Here is a 22,696-nt window from a genome sequence, read left to right as displayed (position 1 = left end):
AAATCCCTCTTCAACCTGGCCATGCGTGGCTTAGCAGTTGAGCATCAGCCTGGGATCTAGGGGATCGAGGTTTGATTCCCGGTCAGGGTACATGCCAGGGTTGCGGGCTCAATTCCCAGGTGGGGGTGTGCAGGAGGCAGCCGATCAGTGACTCTCTCATCATTAATGTTTCTCTCTCCACCCCTCTCCCTGAAATCAATAAAGATATATTTTTTAAAATTAAAAAAAAAGAAATCCCTCTTCAATATCCCAATAGGTATGCTTTCAATCTTACAACTTCTTGAAGCAACTTGTTCCTGTTCTACAATTCTGATGGCTAGAAAGACCTAGTAATCTCATTTGTGATAATTTACTATAAGAAAACACAAAATGTAATAAAAAAGTTCCATATCCAAGCATATTCATCATATTTTATAAAAGCAAAATAATTTTGCTTTTACAAGTTTCCATTGATAGAGGGTTAAACAATGTGCAGCCATGTTATATTATACAGCATTAGAAATGCTACCTATGAAAGAAAAATGCTTATATCAATCACATCAAATGTTTACGTAATAACATGCTCTTTCAATAAATAATATTATCAGTTATCTTTTTGTTCATTGTCATCTCTCTCTCTTGTAAACTTTTTCTTATGGAAAATTTCAAGCATAAACAAACTAGAATAACAAGTATAATGACTTGCCAAATTCCCATCACCAGTTTTGGTAATTATAAACATCTAGCTGATCAGGTTTTACCTATACTCCATCCAAGTTTCCCCCTGAAGTATTATTTCAAAGCAATTCTCAAACATAGTATTTCATCCATAGACAGTTCAGTGTATATCTCTGAGAAATAAGGAGGTTTTTTTTAATCCTCATTCAAGGATACTTTTTTCCATTAATTTTTTTAGAGAGAGTGAAGGGGAGGGAGGAGGGGAATGAGAGAAAGAAAGAGAGAGCCGCATCGAGTGGTTGCTTCCTGCACATGCCCCGACCGGGGCTGGGGATCGAGCCTGCAACCAAGATACATGCCCTTGATCGGGAATCAAACCTGGGACCCTTCAGTCCATGGGCTGACACTCGGACCACTGAGCCAAACCTGCCAGGGCAAGGACAGTTTTATAAAAGTAACCATAATGCCATTATCACACCTAAAAAATTAACAATTATTCCTTGGTAGCATTAAATAAATATTCAGTCAATGTTCAAATTTCCCCACTTGCTTAAAAATGATTTTTATAGTGGTTGTGTTTGAATTAGGATCCAAATAATGTCCATTCGTTGTGTTGATTTATCTCTTAAATCTCTTTTAGTCCATGACAATTCTTCCTTCTTCTTCATTTTTTCTGTCACTTACTTGCTGGAGAAATCATGTCACTTGGTCTGAAGAATTTCCCACATTCTGGATCCACTGACTGCGCCTCTATGAAGTCCTTTAACATGTCTCTCTATCCCCTATATTATATTTCCTGTAAACTGGGATGGTAGGATGCAGGTTCAGTTTTTTGGCAAGACTACTCATAGTGGATGCTGTGTACTTATTACATCTTATCAGTAGTCATATACCATCCTTTGCCTCTCTTTTTGTGATGACAGTTAATTTTTAAAAAGGAAATACAGCCCTAGCCGGTTTGGCTCAGTGGTTAGAGCACCAGCCCATGGACTGAAGGGTCCTTGGTTTAATTCCAGCCAGGGGCATGTGCCTTGGTTGCAGGCTTGATCCTGGCTCTGGTTGGGGTATGTGGAGGAGGCAAACAATTGATGTGTCTCTCACACTGATGTTTCTCTCTCTCTCTCTCTCTTCCACTCTCTCTGAAAAAGCAATGGGGGGAAAAAGGAAATACAGGGTGGGGCAAATGTAGGTTTACAGTTGTTCATATGGAAAATAATACAATAATTAATATTATGCACTTATTATATACCAGGAATTGTGCTAAGTGCTTTATATTTATTCATTCACTCAAGAAATGAGCACAAGAAGCTTTGTTATATGCCAGCTACTATTCCAGGCCCAGGGAATACAGCAGTGACTAAAACAGGCAAGTTCCTTACTCTCATGGTACTTGCATTCTAGCAGGAGAGGATATATAATAAACAATAATACAAATAAAATAAGAATATATCCAGTAGTGATAAGTGCTATGATGAAAACAAAACAAGTTGATATGAGAGACTGATTGGCTACTTTTACACTTGAGGTCAAAGAAGATGCAGTACACATTTGTCGAGGTTTCTGGCTGCTAGCATTTGAACCCCTTCCTATATTTTGGTAATTCCCCATTTAATGAGTCTGGTGGGAGGCAGAGCACCCTCTTACTATCAAGTGAAAATGGCGGAAATTCTCTTTCTGAGGCTCCCTTGAAACTAGAGTGTGTGAACACTGCCCTGGTTTTCCCAACCTGGCACATTAGCCCCAGACCTTAATTGGGATCTGGTGTCAAAGAGTCAGAGGACACAGAGAGTCCATGCTGGCAGCAAGGGACAGCTATAATGGCCATGAAGGTCCAGTCATCTGGTGGTAGTGGTGTAAGCTATATAAGTGGCAGCAGTGATCTCATGAACTGGTTCTGTGAATGATTCTGGCTGTGGGTCCTGGCTGCTACCCAGTTTCCCTTGTTCTAGCCCATTCTTCAAGCCTGGCTTTGTGGCCTTCCATGATATTTTGTAAAGTTTCCCTAATATCCTTTCATTAATCAGCCAGAGTTGGTTTCTGTTGCTTACAACTACAAATCCTACCTAGTACAGAGAGGGTCTCTGAGAAGATAACATTTAAGCTGAAACATGAATGACAAGAAGTCGCAAACAACTAGGGGAGGACACTTCCTAGGAGAGAGAACTAGTGCTACGGCCACAGATGAAGACTGGTTCAAAAAGCTTGTATTGTAGATGCTATTACTATCATTTTACAGATGATGAAACAGGGTAATGGACATGACATAATTTTCACAATACTACACAGCTAATAAACTGGAGCTGGAGCAGGGACTCAAACTCAGAATTGTATGCATACTCTTAACTACTATGGTATGTAATTTCCTAGAGTAATGACCACTATGAGAATCCACCAAAAGAGCTAACTACATTGTCACTACTCATTCATTAATTTTCCTAAAACATTACCTAAGCCCAGCTGGTGTGGCTCAGTGGCTGAACATCGACCTATGAATCAGGAGATTGTGGCTTGATTCCTGGTCAGGGCACATGCCTGGGTTGCGGGCTTGATCCCCAGTAGAGGGTGTGCAGGACACAGCCAATCAATGACTCTCTCATCATTGATGTTTCTATCTCTCTCTCCCTCTCCCTTCCTCTCTCTGAAATCAATAAAGACATATTAAGAAGAAAAAAAAGAAACCACTAAGATTTTTAAAAAACAACAAATAAAATACATTAACTAAGAATTTACCAAGTATCAAGCACTGTACTAGACATGGGGCAGTACTGAAAGACATAGTACCTATACTAAGGCAAAGGCAATGGGCTTTAGCTAAGATTGGTGTGTAGCTTGGAAATATTAGAAGGAAAAAGCAGACAAGCAAAAAACTACTGTAATGTAGATAAATGGTAAAATGGAAACTGGAATTTTAAAATAATATTAAGACTAGCCCTAGCCGGTTTAGCTCAGCGGTTAGAGCATCAGCCTGAGAATGAAAGGTCCTGGATTCAATTACAGCCAAGGACACGTACCTCAGTTGCAGGCTCAGTGCCCGCCCTGGTTGGCGTGAGAGGGAGGCAACCAATCGATGTGTCTCTCTTGCATCGATGTTTCTCTCTCTTTCCCTTTCACTCTCTCTGAAAAGCGATGGAAAAACTATCCTCCAGTGAGGATTAAAATAAAATAATATCAGACTAGTATGCAGAGGTTTCAAAAACCAAACATCAAATTTAAAAGCTCAGTTGGCATTTTGGTAAACACTTATGTTCACATCCTGAGAAGAAATGATAGCATACTGGCAGATAGCTCATTCTGGGTCACAGCCCACCCCTTACAAGGAAACAGGAATTCAGTGCCTTTCCACAAACATTTATAGGCTGACAAGCACAAGTGGAAATACTTGTAAGTAGGGATTATTTAAAAGGTTAACATCAGGAGAGAATACCCTCATATCTACCAAGAAACATAACTAGTGTCATACTTCAGTCCAAAAGTCTCTCAAATATAAATAATCAGATCAATAAATGGTTATTTGAATATGAGAAGATTTAATCATGGTCAAATTTTATTTTATTTTATTTATTTATTTTTTATTCCTCACCCAAGGATATTTTTTCCACTGTTTTTCAGAGAGAGTGGAAGGGAGAGACAGAGAGAGAGAGGGAGAGAGAGACACATTAATGTGAGAAACATCAACTGGTTGTCTCCTGCACGCACCCCAACTGGGGCTTGGGAAATCAAACCCCACACTGTTCAGTCTGCAGGCCGATGCTCTAACCACTGGACAACCGGCTAGGGCTAATCGGGGTCAAATTTTAAAAGCATTATTTTAAGGAGGGCTCTGAAACAGTCAATTCTACAGAGTAAAGAACTAACTCATAGATATGGAATGATATGAATGAATGACTTGGAATTGACAAAAGGAAGTTATATATATGATTAAACACTAAAAAGGGCTACATCAAGGGGATTTCAATCTGGTGCAGCAAAGTACACAATGTTCAGTTCTGCCAAGAGGCAAAAAGACTGAAATAAGTGACTTCAAGGATCCATAAAATAAAATTTTCAAAGCCTACTAAGCCAGTTACTCTGCTTAACTTTGAAAATATGGCAAAGAACAAGCCAAACACAGACTCTTCTCTTCAAGAACACACAATACAGTTGTCATTAATTGAATATCAATGGCACCAAGACTATTGGTATAATCGGAGCTCCACAGAGGGACTGAAAAAGGATAATTTAACTGAATGACCAAAATTAATAACTAGGATAGTAAATTCAAAAGGAACAACATGGAATGACAAATTAAATCTTGTCTTTATTCATACATCTTAGAAGAAAGCACAAAAATGACAATGGGGGAAATAAACTAAACGTATGACAGTAGAGCAAGAAAAAATTTGGAAATAACTAATGAAAAATAAGGATTTTAACAGACCACAAGCAACTTTTAATGTATATTCTTCATTCTAAGAATAGTATATAACTGAATATACCCTTATTCACAAACACAGCTCTAATAACATTGAGGGCTAATTTGTTGGCAGATCATGAAAGCTCCATAAAAACTTTCTCTAGCTAGAGTACAAAGGTTTAAGAACGGCATCTGCTGTAATTTAGGATATTGCAGGCCAGCTCTTGTAGGTACTCAGTGAAAAGGAAAAAGAAGAAAGCCAGTTTCTGTGAGCTGGGAATATGAAAAATACAAAAATTCCTAAGGCACAGAGGAAAACATATGACATAATGCTATAAAGAAAGTATGAGCTGTGATGCAGATGTTACACCTCCCAAAAGGTATTCTATTCCTGGAGCTCTAAAATGCCTAGCATGTCACCAGTTAACTCCATCCCTTCTACAAACTTTTAGCTCAGGCTACTGGGAAACTTTTTTTCCATAGACATATCTCTGCTATTATAAAGGGAGCTAATTAAAGAAAATTCACCCTGGATGGTGTTGCTCAGTGGTTCAAGTGTTGGGCACACATTGAAGGGTCACAGGTTTGATTCTAGATCAAGGGCACATACCTGGGTTGTAGGTTCGATCTCTGGCCCTGGTTCAGGCACATGGGGAGGCAACCAACCAATGTGTCTCATCTCTCTCTCTCTTCTCTTTCTCTCTTTCCCCTTCCCTCCCTTCCACTTTCTCTAAAAATCAATGAAAAAATATCCTCAGGTGAGGATTAACAACAAGAATAAATAAATAAAATAAAATTCAATTAACAGTTCAATTTGGAGGAATTAATCTACTTCATAATGCAAAGGGTACCAGTACTATAGCCTGAGGTCAACCAGACTTAGAACAAACTATAACTGGTGAATACTCATCTGGAACCAGGGACTGAACGCTAATATCCAAACAAATATCAGGAACCACCTATTTCAGGTGTGCCATGTCCCTGTTTGGGATTTGGATAAGGTGGCAGAAAGAAAAACAGACTTAAAATACTCAGGCCTGAATTCCATCCCCCTCATTGTGCCAATTGGTACATTCTCAGTCAAGTTACTTAACCCTTCTGAGTTTCAATTTTCGAATTTTTAAAAATTGGTTTGAGAGAGGGAGAGATAGGGGAGGGAGAGGGAAGGAGAGAGAGAGAGAGAGATTGATTTGTTGTTCTACTTCCTTATGCATTCATTGGTTGATGCTTACGTGTGCCCTGACCAGGGAATGAACCCACGGCCTTGCCATATTGGGACAATGCTCTAACCAACTGACTACCCGACCAGGGCTTCAATTTTCTCATTTGTAAAATGGGGATGCTAACCTATTTCAATGGGTTGTTTTGAGGAATAAATTATGAAATATATATGAAAGTACAAAATAGTACTTGGATCACAGTAGGTGCTCAACAGATGGCAGCTAAATCTGAATTCTCCTAAGACCTGATAACTCCTATTATCTATGCTCAGTGGCATGGTTGCAACATTTCTCCCTTTCTTTTTTCCCTACCAGAGAGACAAAGCTAACATTGGGGATTCCATTGTAGGATGGTGGGGCACAGAGAGTACGATGTCTTTACCACCTCTGCTAGCTTTGAAATCAAGATTAGGAAAAAAGAAGTGACTTTGTTGGAAACAAAGGAACTCCATACAAAAATATGTACAAAATATATAGCAGCGTTATTCATAATAGCTAAAAGTAGAAACAACCCAAATGCCTATCAACTGATGAATGGATAAACAAAATATGGTATATCCATACAATGGAACATTATTTGGCCATAAAAAAGAATGAAGTACAAATACATGCTACATCATGGATGAACCTTGAAGACATTATGCTAAGCGAGGAAGCCCACATTATTATATAATTCCATTTATATGAAATATCCAGAATAGGCAAATCTATAGAAATAGAAGATTTCTGGTTTCTTGGTGCTGGAGGGAATGGGGGATAGAGAGGTCATAGCTAAAGAATGTGTGTTTCCTTTGAAGTGAAATTCACATTAAAAAAAATTAATCATTTTAAAGTGTACAGTTCAGTAGTATTTAGCACATTCACAATGTTGTACAACCATCACCTCTAACTAGTTCCAAAACATTTTTATCACCCCAAAAGAAAACTCCGTACCCATTAAGCAGTCCCTATTTCCTCTTCCTACCAGTACCTGGCAACCACCAATTTGCTTTCTGTATCTATGGATTTACCTATTCTAGGTTTTTCATATGAAGAGAATACTACAACATCTGACCTTTTGTGTCTGGCTTCTTTCACTTAGCATAATGTTTTAAGGTTCATCCATGTTGTAGCATGTATCAGCACTTCATTACTTTTTATGGCTGTATTATTGCTATGCCACTTTGTATTTATACATTCATCCATTGGCTGTGGTGAATAGTGTTGCTATGAACATTCATGTACAAGTATCTGTTTGAATACCTGTTTTCAATTATTTTGGGTATATACCTAGGAGTGTAATTGCTGCGTCATATGACAATTCTATGTTTAACTCTTTGAGGAATGGACAAACTGATTTCCACAGCAGCTGCACCATTTTACAATCACACCAGCAATGTACAAGAGTTCTAATTTCTCCACATTCTCACCAGCACTTGCTTTTTTTTTTTTTAATTATACCTATCTTAAAGGGTATAAAGTAGTATTTCATTGCAGTCCAATGTTTCTTTTTGAAGTGATGTTTTAAAATTGACCATGGTAATTGTTTCACATATCTGTGAGTATACTAAAAACAACTGAATTATACATTTAAAATAGGTGAACTGTATGATATGTAAATTGTATCCTAATAGTTACTATATTTAAAAAAAAAAAAAAGGAACTACTGACACAGGCAAAGATATGGATAAATCTCACAGATGCTGAGCAACAAAAGCCAGACATAAAAAAGTATGTACTATATGATTCCATTTATATGAAAGTCTAGAACAGGCAAAACTGTAGTAAAAAAAAAAAAATCAGAAGTGTGTTACCTAGGAGCATGGAGATGAACAAGGAAAGGACACCTGAGAACTTTCTAGGATAACAGAAAGGTTTTATAGATAGATGATAGATGATTGATAGATAGATAGATATAGGTATATATATATATATGTATATAAAATATGTCTTTATTGATATCAGAGAGAGGAAGGGAGAGGGAGAGAAAGAGATAGAAACATCAATGATGACAGTCACTGATCGGTTGCCTCCTGCATGCCCCCTACTGGGGATCAAGCCCACAACCCAGGCATATGCCCTGACCAGGAATCAAACCACGATCTCCTGGATCATAGGTTGGTGTTCAACTGCTGAGCCACGGCAGCCGGGCAAGGTTCTATATTTATGGGAGTATGGTTATATGAGTACTGAATGGATGGGTTACATGGGTATGTCCATTTGTCAAAATTGTACAATCAAGATTAGTGAATTTTAATGTTTGTAAATTTTACCTAAAAAATGGAAAGGGCTAGGTAGAAAGCAGGGGAAGTATAGAGGAAACAAGAATGGCAGAATATTAAGTTACTGATATAGGGTGATGGGTGCACAGGGGTTTATTATTCTGTTCTATTCTGTTTACTTTGTATATATTTGGAATTCTCTCTAATAAAGTCCTTTTAAAAATGTTTATTTCATAGACTCATTCAAAACATGGAAGAGTAATTAATGAAATGGACAATCATTAATCATATATAGTTCAAGAATTAGGTTCAAGACATATATATGGCCATTCCAGCCTTGGGGGGGGGGGGGAAGACAAACCAAAAAGTACACATATATCTGTAATGCTCTAACAGGAAGGATATGCACCAAAAATGTTAGCTCTCTGGTAGGACAACAGGTGATTTTTCTCTCTCTGTTCCTCTGTATTTTCCAAGTATTCCACTGTAAACATTTGCTACTTTTATAATAATATAGAAATAGCTGTTAGGAACCAGCTTTGGACCGAAAGAAACTTGAGTTTGAATCTGGCTCTACTATACAATAGGGTGTGTGATCCTGGGCAAAACTATTTAGCTTTAAGCTCCTGGGTTGTTGTTGTTTTGAACCTGTCACATAGATACATGTAATAATATCTCTCATAGAGTTATTGGGAACATTAATGAGATAATACATTGTAAAATAGTACAGTACCTGACATGTGGTAAGTGTTCAAGAAACAACGGCTATTTCTTCACCTATTACATGAAGATAATAGTACCTATAGTGCTGTTGTAAGAATTACATAGGACAACTGGATAATTTACTAAATGTGAGTGACAGTATTATTCCCAAGAAGAAAAAAACTGCTTAAGAAAGCCTCCTCTTGCCCTGGCCCGTGTGGCTCAGTTGCCTGGGAGTCGACCCATGCACCAGGAGGTTGCTGATTTGATTCCCGATCAAGGATACATGCCTGGGTTGCGGGCTTAATCCCAGGGAGGGGGCATGCAGGAGGCAGCCGATCAATGTTCCACTCTCACATTGATGTTTCTCTCTCTCCCTTCTTCTCTCTCTAAAAATCAATAAACTATTAAAAATGAAAAGAAAGTCTCCTCTTGGCCCTGGCTACTGTGGTAGCTCAGTTGGTTAGTGTCGTCTGGATACGCCAAGGTTGTGGGCTCTATTCCTGGTCAGGGTACATACCAGAAGCAACCAATGAATGCATAAATAAGTAAAACAAATCTCTCTCTTTCTCTCTCTCTCTCTCTCTCTCTCCTCCCTCTCAAAAAGTTTAAGATAGTTAGTTACCACATGAACCAAAAATTTCACTCCTAGATATACACCCCAAAGAAAACATATGTCCACATGAAAACTTGCACATGAATGTTCATAGCAGCATTGTTTCTAATAGCTCAAAAGTAGAAACAACCCAAGTGTCCATGTCCATCAAAAGATAAATAAAATGTTGTATATCCATGTAATGGAATATTATTCAGCTAAAAAAAGGAATGAGTTCTGATTCATGTTACAACATGGATGAAACTTGAAAACATTATGTTAACTGGAAGAAGCAAGTCACAAAAGGACACATATTATATGAATCCATTTATATTAAATGCCAAGAATAGGAAAAGTTATAGAGACAGAAAGTAGATCAGTGGCTGCCTAGGGTTGAGGGAGAAGATGGGAGTAAATGGGGTGGACGGTGATAGCTCAAGGGTATAGGTTTCTTAGGTGATGAAAATATTCTGGAATTAGATAGTGGTGATGGTTGCACAACTTTGTGGATATATTAAAAACTGAAGAATTGTATGCATTAAAAGGCTAGATTTTACGGTATGTGAATTATATCTCAATTATAAAGAAGTCACCAAACCCTTTCTTTTCTCCCTTTCCTTTCTTTGTCTCCTAACTTCTCTTTCTTAAAAGACTAACAGCATCCTGTGTGCCATCTCTTCACCTGATTCATCTATTTACCCCTCCCACGTCTCCAAGGAGTAATATGGGCTTAAAGGATGCCAATAAATACTTACTGAATAATAGCACGACTAGCTTACATATATATAGTGTTTTATACCTATCAGAGTACTTTTGTTCATGCTTTTAATTTGAGCTTTACAACAATCCTGTGAAAAAGCTTGAAAGCTATTATCATCCCCATTTAACTAGTGAGAACTGAAGCACAATGTTATGTGGTACTGAGGAAGAAGTACTGGACTGGGACCTACAATCTTGTGCTCCAGGCCAGGCTCTGCCTCTAACTGGCTGTATGACCCTCAGTGAGGCATTTCATTCTGTCAGCCCATTTCCCCATCTGTAAAATGAGAGGCAGACTCTGAGATGAGCTACAAAACCCCTTTCAATGCCACTATCCTATGATTCTAAGGACACACTACTAGATAGCAGTAGAGTGGAGATGGAACCCACATCATCTGTAGTCTCTTTCCTCTGGACATGCTGCCTCCCACTGCAGGGAATTGCCCCAAGCAGGAGTGACAACTGACCCCTTTTCAACATTCTGAATTATGCAAAAGATGTATGCAAGTTTCCTTCCACTCTATTTGTAGTGGTTTTCCTATTGGAGCATTCCTAAAGTAAAGAAAAATAAATGCACTTCCAATGCCTAAAGGTCATTGGAACTAGCAAAATAAAATAAAAAGAGTTGGGCTGTGAAGTCCGAAGGTTCAAATTCAAGTTCTGCCACCTACTTTCTGTGTGACAGCATTTCTAAACCTTGGTTTCCTAATCTATAAAACAGAGATAGTAATGCCTACCTTTGCAGAGTGCTAAGAAATGGAAGAGCCATACATGTAAAATACCTGCCACTGAGCCTGGTAAATATTTATTGAACATTCTAAGCATTTTAGAAGTGTTATCTGATGACTACTCATAACAACCCTATGAAACAGGTACTATTATCCTCATTTTACAAATGAAGGATCTGAGGCACAGAGAATTCATTTCCCCAAAGTTAGAGTCATTAAATGGAGAGTCAAACTAGATAGTTTAATTGTAAGACCCACACTGTTGGCCATTAAAAAATAGTTACTATCTGTAATCAGACCACGTCCAAGTAGTCTTGCATAGAAATTTTGCCTCCTGCCCAGCCGGGCATGGCTCAGTGGTTAAGCGTCGACCTAGGATCCAGGCGATCAGGGTTCGATTCCCAATCAGGGCACATGCCCGGGTTGCGGGCTCGATCAATGACTCTCTCATCATTGATGTTTCTATCTCTCTCTCTCTCCCTCTCCTTTCCTTTCTGAACTGAATAAAGATATATTAAAAAAAAAAAAATTGCCTCCTACAATTCGTTAGGGTTAAGCTAAGGAATCACAAACACCTTGACTCTGCTGGTATCAAACACAAATTTAAAGACTGCATTTCAGGGTCATGGACTAAGCTGGCACAAGGACAGCATTTAAATAATGTGTGTTTGCTAGGACAGGCCCAACAGCAAAGCATCACTGGAAAAGTTCTCTGCCATCTTTGAAGCTCCAGGCTCAAATGAGTGCATATGGGGCCGACAAGCTTTTTCTGTGGAAGTCCATCCTAAGAAATCCTTCACTTTGTGGGAAACTCTGGATGAAAACTAACCTTGATGTCTTCTCTGCCTGAACAGGTTCTGGTCTGCCATTTGAGCTTTGTGAAATTAATTTCCTTAATGTTTTCAGAAGTTTGCTTTTCAGTGATCATAGCTAATTTACCTGCTTCCTCCTAGGGCCACAATTACCTTATGATAGTGGAAGAGAACAGAAAGAGAAAAGGGAGCATATTTTGATAATGCTGTCCTCTCACTGAATTTAAGAACATCCATAGTCTTGAATTTTGCCTTTAGCTTGCATCTTTATCCTGCCATGATTCAAAGTACTTCTCATAAAAAAGCCTTTGAAGTTTCACCCTCCAACTTTACTCCTAGCTGAAAGGTCAAGGAAAACTAAGCCAATCAATTTGGAAATGCTTCCTTCTAATTCAGTTGTAGCTGTTGTTACACACGAATGTCTGGCTCAAGAGGGAACAGGTATGTCATCCGCACCCAAACAGGCCTCAACTGATGAAGTTACCTGACCGGAAATGCCTGACTCCCATTCTGAGAAAGGCTCTCTAAAAGGTTCTGGGACAAGCACAGCTTTATGCTTTCTGAAAATAGAATCTGGAGGTTATGAACAAGAACAAAATTCTACCAAGGTCCTGATCCTGACACTGCCTCCAAAGAGCCCCTAAGTAGCTACCTAGGCAAGGTCTGATCCTGTTCTGTGCCCCCACTCCCACCCCAAGAAATGGAGTTAATACCTCCCCAGATGGCTACAGGGAAGATTAAGGGTTATTATTCTTGGCATCTAACTCTGTCACAGCTCTAGCAATTGTGACCTTGTTCATCCTAAAATAAGACATTAAATATAAAAATACAAACAGTGATCCCTCAATCTTACTCTACAGTAGGGTGAGAATTTTCTTTCTACAAGGCCTCTGGCACTGTCTCCTATATTCCAACCTGTTGACTGAAACCTCCTCTTATTCAGGCCTTAAGTTTCTAAGGTATTAGTCACTAATGCCACAAAGCCCTTCGAGGAGTCAGCAGCTATTACTAATAGCACAAAGAATGAACCCCAGAGCTCTCAGGGTTTCAGTCAGGTCTGAATTTACCCTGAAGAAGCCAAAGGGGTACCCCTTTACACCTAAGCCTGGACTCTTGAGGGCAACCAGTGAGATCTAGTAAAAAGTGTATATTAGATAATTTCGTCCTCATAAACCCATTGTAAAAGGGTGCTGTCACAAGTCTCATTTCAGAGAAAACTAGCTCAGCAAGGACATGATTTACCCTAGGTCACAGAGCTAAAAAAGTGCAGACATAGACTCAAATATCAGCCTTACTACTACTAGCTGTGTAACCTCCAGTACATTTTTTTAACTTTCTGGAATCTGTTTTCTCATTTGTAAAGTGAAGATAATGATAATACCTACCTCCTAGGGGATTTCTGAGGATTAAGTGAGATATTACAGGAAAAGTGTCTAGCAAGTGCCTGGCACAAAGTAAGTATTAAGTGCATGTTGGTATTTGTGTGTGTGTGTGTGTGTGTGTGTTTGTTTGTTTGTTTTTTAATCCTTACCTGAGGATATTTTTTCCATTGCTTTTCAGAGAGAGTGGAAGGACAGAGAGAGAGAAATATCAATGTGAGAGAGATACATCAATTGGTTGCCTCCCACATTCTCCCCAACTGGGGCTGGGGATCAAGCCTGCAACCGAGTTTTGTGACCTTGGCAGGAATCAAACCTGCGACCCTTCAGCTTGCAGGCTGATGCTCTAACCACTGAGCAAAACTGGCTAGGGCTGCCTGTTAGTTTTTTACAGATGACAATGACAGGATTTTGACATAATTTTCACATAACAGAATTTAAAGTACTAAAAAATAATTTAGTTCAATTACCTACATAAGTATGAACTCCTCTACATATCCTTGATAAGAAATGGTAAACTCTCCTTGAATACCTCCAGTAATGGGTAACTCACTCTCTCACAAGGCAGCCCATTTTGTTTTTAGAAAGTCAAATTCTCTCCTATCAAGCTGTCTACCCTCTTGGAATTTCCATCCTTTGATCCTAGCACTGCCTTCAGAATCACACAGAGAAAGTCCAGTTCCCTTTCCACATGACTGTTCTTCAAGTATTTGAAGCCAGGTATCATGTTCCCCAGGCTCTTAGCTTTGGTCCTTGCAGCTCTTCCTCATGTGTCACAGTCCCTGAAGAGTCAGACCTTGGTCTGAATTCTGATCCTTGACTTTACTAGCTGTGTGACCATAAGCAAGTTATTTAACATCTCTGAACCTGTATCTTCATATGTATAATACAGAAAATGATTTTAACCTCACAGGGCAGTCATGAGAATTAAATTAGTTAAAGGAAGAACACTACTTAGGACAGAGCCCAATATAAAACAGTCACTTTTCAGGATGTATGTCAATTAGTATATATCTCTCAAGTAAATTACTCAAGAATTAAATGTAACACCATGGGATTGGTTTCTGACAGCAAGTGCCAGGGTTTGGGTTTTTGAAGAGCTGTCTATGAAGAAAGCACAGCCTAGGAGTTACGTGGGCCATCTGCAATGGCAGCCCAAAGATGCAGTGGAGAATCTGGAAAGGTGAGGATGAAAGAAGAAAAAGGGACGTATCATTAAACCAGTGACCCAAAAGAAAAGGTAAGTATCACCGTATTACAAGTTGTCTATTACTTCCTCCCTTAGACCCAGGACTCCACATGTGAGCCACATTTCCTAATTCAAAAAGGAGAGACAAGCCCGGCCAGGCATGGCTCAGCGGTTGAGCGCTGACCTAGGATCCAGGCAATCAGGGTTCGATTCCTGGTCAGGGAACATGCCCGGGTTGCGGGCTTGGTCCCCAGTTGGGGGTGTGCGGGAGGTGGCCTATCAATGACTCTCTCATCATTGATGTTTCTATCTCTCTCTCCCTCTCCTTTCCTCTCTCTGAAATCAATAAAGATATGTTTTTAAAAAAAAAGGAGAGAAGAAAATAAAAATAATGAAAATCACAGTTCTGGGTCTTCCCAGTAGTTGGTCCCTCAAGGTCCACAGATGTTTAATGAGGATCTTCAGTTGTATCCTTTAAGATCCTGAAGTTCAGGTGTGTGAAAATACCCTACATAGGATGTCCCAGGACTCAATACTGAGTTCCTTTCAGCTAGAAAAATTGTCAGCTGTGTGACAATTCTAAAACTCAAAACTTGCTAATCATAAATGTTAACACCACCACCATAATCTACACATATTCTCTTTCCTTCAGTAATCCTAAGGGAAGGAGTCCCAGGTAGAAATATGGATTGTTCAATTATTCTGCAGCGTTGACCCAAAGCACTGCTATTACAAACTGAGATGTGACTTGAACATAAGTGCCCCCCAATAGGTCAAAAGAAGGATAGCCTAGCTGGTGTGGCTCAGTGGTTAAGCACTGACCCATGAACCAGGAGATGATGGTTCGATTCCTGGTCAGGGTACATGCCTAGGTTTCAAGCTTGATCCCCAGTAGGGGGCATGCAGGAGGCAGCTGATGGATGATTCTCTCTCATCATTGATGTTTCTATCTCCCTCTCCCTTCCTCTCTCTGAAATCAATAAAAACATATATTTTTTAAATCTCTTAAAAAAAAAAAAGAAAGAAGGATAGTAGGACCCCAGAATTATTCAAGCAGCATGATCACAAACTATGGCAGGAAAGGTAATTTCCTACCTGCCAATGAAATACAAACAATCTGTAATAAGGAAATCCATTGTTAGTTTCAGATTCAGCCCAAAGAAGCCCCAACAGTTACCCCTTAGTCTGTCACAGAGGATCTATCAACAGCCAAGATTCAGTTCAATTCCTTTAAAAATGTAAAAATTACAGCCCAGGCCAGTATGTCCCGGTCAGTTAGAGCGTCAGCCTGTGCACCAAAGGGTCACATGTTTGATTCCTGGTCAGGGCACATACCCAGGTTGCAGGTTTGATCCTGGGTCAGGGCGTGTACAGGAGGCAACTAATCCATGTTTCTCTCTCATCTCACATTGATGTTTCTCTCTCTCTCTTTCTCTCCCTTCTTCTCTCCCTAGAATCAATGAAAAACATATCCTTGGGTGAGGAGTAAAAAAACAAAAAAAAATAAAAATTACAAACTTGGCCAGTTTGGGTCAGTGGTTAGAGCATTGGCCCATGGATCAAAGGGTCGCAGGTTCAATTTCTGGTAAAGGGCATATACTATGGTTGCAGGTTCGATCTCCAGCCCCAGTCGGGCACGTGTGGGAGGCAACCAATCGATGTGTCTCCCTCACGTAGATGTTTCTCTCTCTCATTCCCTCTCCCTCCTCCTCTCACCTTTCCACTCTCTCTAAAAAATCAATGGAAAAATATTCTCGGGTGAAGATTAAAAAATAATAATGGTAAAAAAAATAAAAATCATAAGGAAGAATAAGCCAGAACAAACCAGAAACAGCCTTAAGTAGGTCCTTCATCTAGTGAACAGAGACTGACCACTCAAGAAGGACTGTAAGGAACAGAAAAGCTTAGTGTGGGCCATTGGGAATACCTGTGCCCTACCTAGGTAGGGATTTCATGTCTGTAAGTCAAGACGTGCCCTCAGAATAGTTTTATTCTCAAAACTGTTTCAGGCTTTATTAAAAAGAAACTCTTAACTGTCACTTTACTCTGATCATCTACCCCATCCTTGGGAAGAATGGGGAAGCTACAGCCAACCTGCCAGGCTTCTACGCTCACAAACTTGAGAGGAAAACTTTAAAGTTGCAACGCCTCTACCTCAAGAAGCTAAAGAAAGTCACAGAAGAAAAGGACTTTGGGGGATATAGTCAAATGAGGCTGTTAGACATTAGTCATAAGTTCCCATACCTCTTTTCAAGAGACCCTGTTAGTACACCTGCAGAGGAGAGCGGGAGGGCACTAAGCAAATTCAACCTGGCTGGCAAAGGGGCGTCCCACTGCAGCTTTCAGTAACAAGAATTGGATCCTGCAGGTTCGCTCTCTTCAACTCCACACTTTCTATTTACTCTTTGAAGTTACTACTGAATAGCCTGCCCCGTCCCAAGTAAAGGCCCTTTGTACCGGCAATACAGTTGCCTGGTGGAAATACTTTGGCAGAGTTCAGTTTGGTGCCAGGATAGGTCACTGAAGGCATCTGCGACTGGCAGAGCCTGGTCAGGGACACACCGACCGACTCGAACAGAGAGAAAAGCAGGGGGGGGGAGAAAGAAAGAGAAAGAAGGAAAGAAAGAAATCAAGAAAGGACGAGAAAGAAAAAGAAAGAAAGGAAGAAAGAAAGAGAGAGAGAGAGAGAGAGAGAGAGAGAGAGAGAAAGAAAGAAAGAAAGAAAGAAAGAAAGAAAGAGAGAGAGAGAGAGAGAGAAAGAAAGAAAGAAAGAGAGAGAGAGAAAGGAAGAAAGGAAGAAAGGAAGGAAGGAAGGAAGGAAGGAAGGAAGGAAGGAAGGAAGGAAGAAAGAAAGAAAGAAAGAAAGAAAGAAAGAAAGAAAGAAAGAAAGAGGGAAAGAAGAAAGAAAAGAAAGAGAGAAAGGGAGAAAGGGAGAAAGAAAGAAAGAAAGAAAGAAAGAAAGAAAGAAAGAAAGAAAGAAAGAAAGAAAGAAAGAAAGAGAGAGAGAGAGAGAGAAAGGGAGAAAGGGAGAGAAGAAGGGAAGAAGGGAAGGAAGGGAAGGGAGGCAGGGAGGGAGGAAGGAAGGAGGAAGGAAGGAAGGAAGGAAGGAAGGAAGGAAGGAAGGAAGGAAGGAAGAAAGGAAGGAAGGAAGGAAGGGGAAGGAAAGGAAAGGAGAAAGGAAAGGAAAGGAAAGGAAAGGAAAGGAAAGGAAAGGAAAGGAAAGGAAAGGAAAGGAAAGAAGAGAGAGAGAGAGAAAGAAAGAAACTAAGAGGGCAAGGTAAACGTTGCCCTCTAGGCACTTCCACCTGCCCATTTCTTCCTGAGAGCCGCGCCAGATCAGGTGTCAAACAAAAACTCCGCAAAAAAAGTCCCGTGATGGGACGACTTTCACCTCTCCCACGGCAGAGCCTCTCCGGACTCCCAGAGCCTTCCCCCGACGTCCCAGCCAGCCCTCCGTGTCCAGCCCGCCCCCGGCCCACTCTGCCCTTCGCCCCAGCGAGGCCTGAACCCGTCTCGGGACACCCCGGAGCCCCGAGGTAGGCGAGCTCAGGCTCCCGGGCCGGCTAGGTTGGGGCCGGCCCAGAGCGAGCGGCCCGAGTGCCGGGGCTGCGGGAGCCAGTCCAGGGAAGGGGGCGGCAGCTACCCGTACCTGTCAGGCCTCTTCCCAGGACCGGCGGCGGTGCAACTTCAGGAGCCCATGTCCGTCGGGGGGCCCGGCCCCTCTCCCGGGAGGGGGAGCGCGGATCCCGGGGAGAGGGCTCGGGGGCCCAGGCAGCTCTAGCCCCTTCCCATGCTCTCCGCCCGGCGCCTGGCCGGGGCCGGACAGCGCCTCCGCCCGCCCCTGCGCACCGTCTCACACCCGCGCTCACACACACTCACACTCCCTCGCGCGCTCTCACACACGCACTCCCCTCCCTCCTCCTGCTCTGTTTATCTCCTCCAGCTGTCTGGGGACCCAGGAGAAGCCCAGCAACGCGCCTGCGCCACGTAGTCTCCGCCCCCACCCCGCGCCTCACTGCCGGCGGCTACGCTACGAAGAGAGCGCCAGGCCGTTTCCAGAATGGCGAGCCGGGTTCCCCTCCACTCGAGCCCGGTCAACGTCTGCTGCCGGCGGCGCCCACTAACCTGCTAGTGTGGGAGCCCCCGCACTGCCGCGACCAATCCGCTTTGCCGCTCGCCGGACCGGCAGCCAGTGGGCGGGCGGGAAAGCCGGACTCAGCCCTGGGGCATCTTGGGAGTCGTAGTTTTTCCTCTGTCTAAGCGCTCCCACAGAGTGGGCCCACCCCGCCCAGTTGCCATTAGTTACCCAGACGCACCTCCCACCCTACATCCACGTAAACTGCTCCCTCACGTCGCTTCTGAGAGAAACCTGGCACTCACCCTTTGCTCCGCTGAGCTCGACACAGTCTTTTAAAAGCCTCCTTATGACTTTCGCAGAGTCCCAGAATTGCAGGACCCTCAGGCTAGATCCTCAGGGTTCCCCACAGCAAGGCTCAGCATCTTCCTTTCTGCTCTGGGAGGCTGCACATTCCTCACTCTCCCGGGCCTGAACGAAGACAATAAAAAGGGATCAGTTCTACACGGAATGGCCTGAAGGAGAGCCAGCCAACACACTCTGGGAGCCCTCAGGCTGATGCGAGACACAAGATACATTTGAGACTGGTGGAGGCACTGCCGTTCCCATTTCTGAGGTAGAGAAGCAGTTCGAGCCTTTTTACCTCCTTTCTAAGGAAGTTCCCAAGGGGACAAGGCGGGAATTATGCTTAACTTCTGAAGGCAGATACCAGGCCCCACCCATAAGGAGCCTCAAGTCAGAAAAGGAAGTCAGTGTCATCTTCTGAGAATGGAAACTTGTCACTCACCCATAGGGTGCCATTTGTTAGATAACAATACTTTGTTTTTATTGAGCATTTACTATGTCAGCACTCTTTTGAGTACAGTTCCTTAGATAGGTACTGTTACTATACGTGTTTTGCAGAAGATGAAATTGATGCATAAAGACGTTAAAAGCCACTTGCCTAGGGTCACATAGCTGATAAGGAACCAAGTAGAGCTTCAAACCCAGATCTGCCTGACCCCAGAGTTGGAGCTTTTGAACACTACTTCTCCCTCCCGTGAAAACCAAGCTGCACCCATCCTCAGGAAGGACTGAATATACAGTCCTGAGATACTTAATGATAGTGTTACTGGAAGAGGACCTCACCCTTGGCAGTTCTGTCTAGGACCAGCCAGTAGTGTGTGGGTTCTTGACTTCGTGGAGGAAAAATTTCACAACACGAGTCCAGATGACGAGGGAACATTTATTAAAGATGGGGATGACCCAGCCAGCGTGGCTCAGCAGTTGAGCATGGACCTATGAACCAGGAGATCGCAGTTCGATTCTGGGTCAGGGCACATGCGCTGGTTGCGGGCTGGATCACCAGTAGGGGGCATGCAGGAGGCAGTCAATCAATGACTCTCATCATTGATGTTTCTATCTCTCTCCCCCTCTCCCTTCCACTCTCTGAAATCAATAAAAATACAAAATAAAATAAAAAGCTGGGGATGTAAAACAAGAAAGGGCTTAGCACAGAAGAAGCAACAGGAGAGTCTAGGCTGGGCTGCCCTAGCTCTCTGGGAAGTCAGAGAAAAGGGGACCTTGGGAACAGGTTCAGGGGACTAGCCTTCAAGGAGTTGCTGCTGCTCATTGCTCCCCAGTTTAGAAGTTTCATGGGGCTCCTTAGGGTTTAGGAGATGCCTGCCTGCCTGTGGGGGAGGAAGAGGGGAAAGGGAATGAGGGGGGGCCTGCTCCCCAGAGAGCACAGCTGGGTCCTTTGTCTTGAGGCTTTTATTTCTCTCTTGCAGGTGGGAGTCTTAGGAGAGGGTGTCAACAGGATATTCATCAGTTTCCTAGGTGTGCTACTTTAGGGTTGTGATCTTCACTGATTCATCAGTGTTAGGGCAGGAGGGGTCGTCAGTCATCAAAGCTGGTCCTGGTGTCGCCCATCTGGTTTCACTGCTTTTCTGAGTCTGAAGCTGAAATACAACTGAGGCTAGATGTTCTTTCTAGGGAGGTGACCTATATCTGCTGTAAAGTGCTCTGTCAATTTGTTCAGCTATCTGTCTCAGTTTCCCTATTCCACTTGTCCTGGCTTACTGCCCTGTCTCAATAGGAATACGTATTGAGAAATACATCGTTATCTGATTTTGTCATTGTTCCAACATCACAGACCTATTTGGTACAGTTTACACACCTAGGCTGCAATGTATAGCCTATTGCTCCTAGGTTATAAGCCTGTACAACGTGTTACTATACAAAAAGCACGAGATTAAATCAAGCATAAGAGGAAATAATCAACAGATGCGGTAAGCATGAGATGTATGAGGCTGCTACTACCAGAGCAACATGACATACTGTTTACAGCATACTTGTTTTTTATAAATAGAAAGAGTACACTCTTAAATAATAATAAAAAGTATAGTATAGTAAATACATAAACCTCTGACAGTTGTTTACTATCATTATCAAGTATTATGTACTGTACATAACTGTGTGCACTATACTTTTATATTACTGGCAGTGCAATAGGCTTGTTTACACCAGCATCACCACAGACTCATGAGTAATGCACTGTGCTACAAATTTTCTGCCGGCTACGACCTCGCCAGGCAATAGGAATTTTTCAGCTCCATTATAATCTTAGGAAACCACTGTCATGTATGGGGTCCATTGTTGACCAAAATGTCGTTATGTGGCTCATGACTGTCCATATTTCGTATTTATGGTGTTTGCCCCATGTTTATCATTCCATGAGTTGCTCGGTTTTTTCTTCTGCTGCTCACATCCAGAATTCCTGCAGCTGAGCGTTCGCTGCCTCCCCGTGCATTCTGCAGGGTGAAACCGCGAGCTGGGCCTGTGGGACGAGATGGAGCTCCTGCAGGTCCTGAGTCTCGGACCACAGCAGGTCAGTGGCCACCGTGGCCTCGGAGGCCATCGATGAATTCTCTTCAGGGCAAATGATGGGAGAGTTGGTACATTAGTGGGGGAAGACAAATATGGAAACAAATACTATGAAGACAAGAAGCAGTTCTTGGCCGTCTGGAGGGTTTGTCTATGCTACTAAAATGGATGGCAAAAACACATTCTAGGGTGGAAGCATGGTGCCCCCGAATGGTACCTTGGCTTCACTGTATGACCGATCATCTGCTAACAACAAAACCGCCTACTGCTAGTAAGTTCATTTGGACAAACCATAAATTCAACATGAATGGCACTCCAGAAAATATGTACCTTATTTTGCCACCAGAAAGAAGATTCAGGAGTGGGTCCCCCCTTCAACACCCTACAAATAAAGACAATGAAGAACAATTTAAACATGTAAAACATGAGGCTTTTCCTGTAACTGCGCTTTTACTGCTTACTGTTAACTTGATTAATATTATTTGATTTTAAAAAAAGATTATGCCTGGCTGGGTAGCTCAGTTGGTTAGAGTGTAGTCCCCATACATCAAGGTTGTGGGTTCATTCCCTGGTGAGGGCACATATAAGAATCAACCAATGAATGCATAAATAAGTGGAACCAAAAAATCGATGTTTCTCTCTTTCTCTCCCTCTAAAATCAATAAAAATTTTAAAACATTTTTTAATCCTTAAAGAAGATTATGAATTGGTCTGTAGCTCCCAAGGGGTGATTTTGTCCTATTTGGAGGAGTTAGAACTTACCCTGGTGAAATCAGCTTTGTGAAATGCCTTTCTCCTGAAAATGTTGTGGGTCATTCCTCCTGATCTCTCCTCCACATACGTCCCACTGAATATAACAAAATCATAAACTTTGGGACAAGAAGAAAGCTTTGAGATCATTTATCCATAAACCCCCCCCAGGTTCAGGCTGAAACCCTGGTTATGGTCACTGGATCAATTAAACTGAATACTAGCTAACACTTATTGAATATTTACCATGGGAGATAAGTGCTTCTCAGTGAATTAAGTAATACTCTCACAAATCACATAGCTAGAAAGTGGTACAGTTGGGATAAAAACCCAGGTTATTTGAATCCACAACCCTCATTTAAAACCCTTGT

At 41.8% G+C, this 22,696-nt stretch overlaps 1 protein-coding gene and 1 pseudogene across 3 annotated transcripts in view; one reads left to right on the top strand and one right to left on the bottom strand.

The window, feature by feature from the left end:
• The window catches only part of WDTC1 (WD and tetratricopeptide repeats 1), a 56,977-nt gene extending 38,374 nt beyond the window's left edge, over window positions 1-18,603 (bottom strand). Inside the window, exon 1 of one of the 2 annotated variants that reach the window (XM_081146075.1) lies at window positions 18,285-18,603. The gene's annotated coding sequence lies outside the window, so the exon portion shown is untranslated. The remainder of the gene's footprint in view (window positions 1-18,284) is intronic. The other variant, XM_081146076.1, reaches the window with a different exon arrangement.
• Window positions 18,604-21,540: 2,937 nt separating this feature from the next.
• Window positions 21,541-21,967, top strand: LOC308560472 (NADH dehydrogenase [ubiquinone] 1 alpha subcomplex subunit 12 pseudogene; annotated as a pseudogene). The gene has a single exon. The product of its transcript is annotated as an NADH dehydrogenase [ubiquinone] 1 alpha subcomplex subunit 12 pseudogene (transcript).
• The last annotated feature ends 729 nt before the right edge of the window (window positions 21,968-22,696 follow it).

This window comes from Miniopterus schreibersii (assembly GCF_964146895.1).
Source record: "Miniopterus schreibersii genome assembly, chromosome: 8".
NCBI classification, from domain to species: Eukaryota; Metazoa; Chordata; class Mammalia; order Chiroptera; family Miniopteridae; genus Miniopterus; species Miniopterus schreibersii.
The sequence above is the reverse complement of the archived record's forward strand: the minus strand, read 5'-3'. Positions and strand labels throughout refer to the sequence as shown.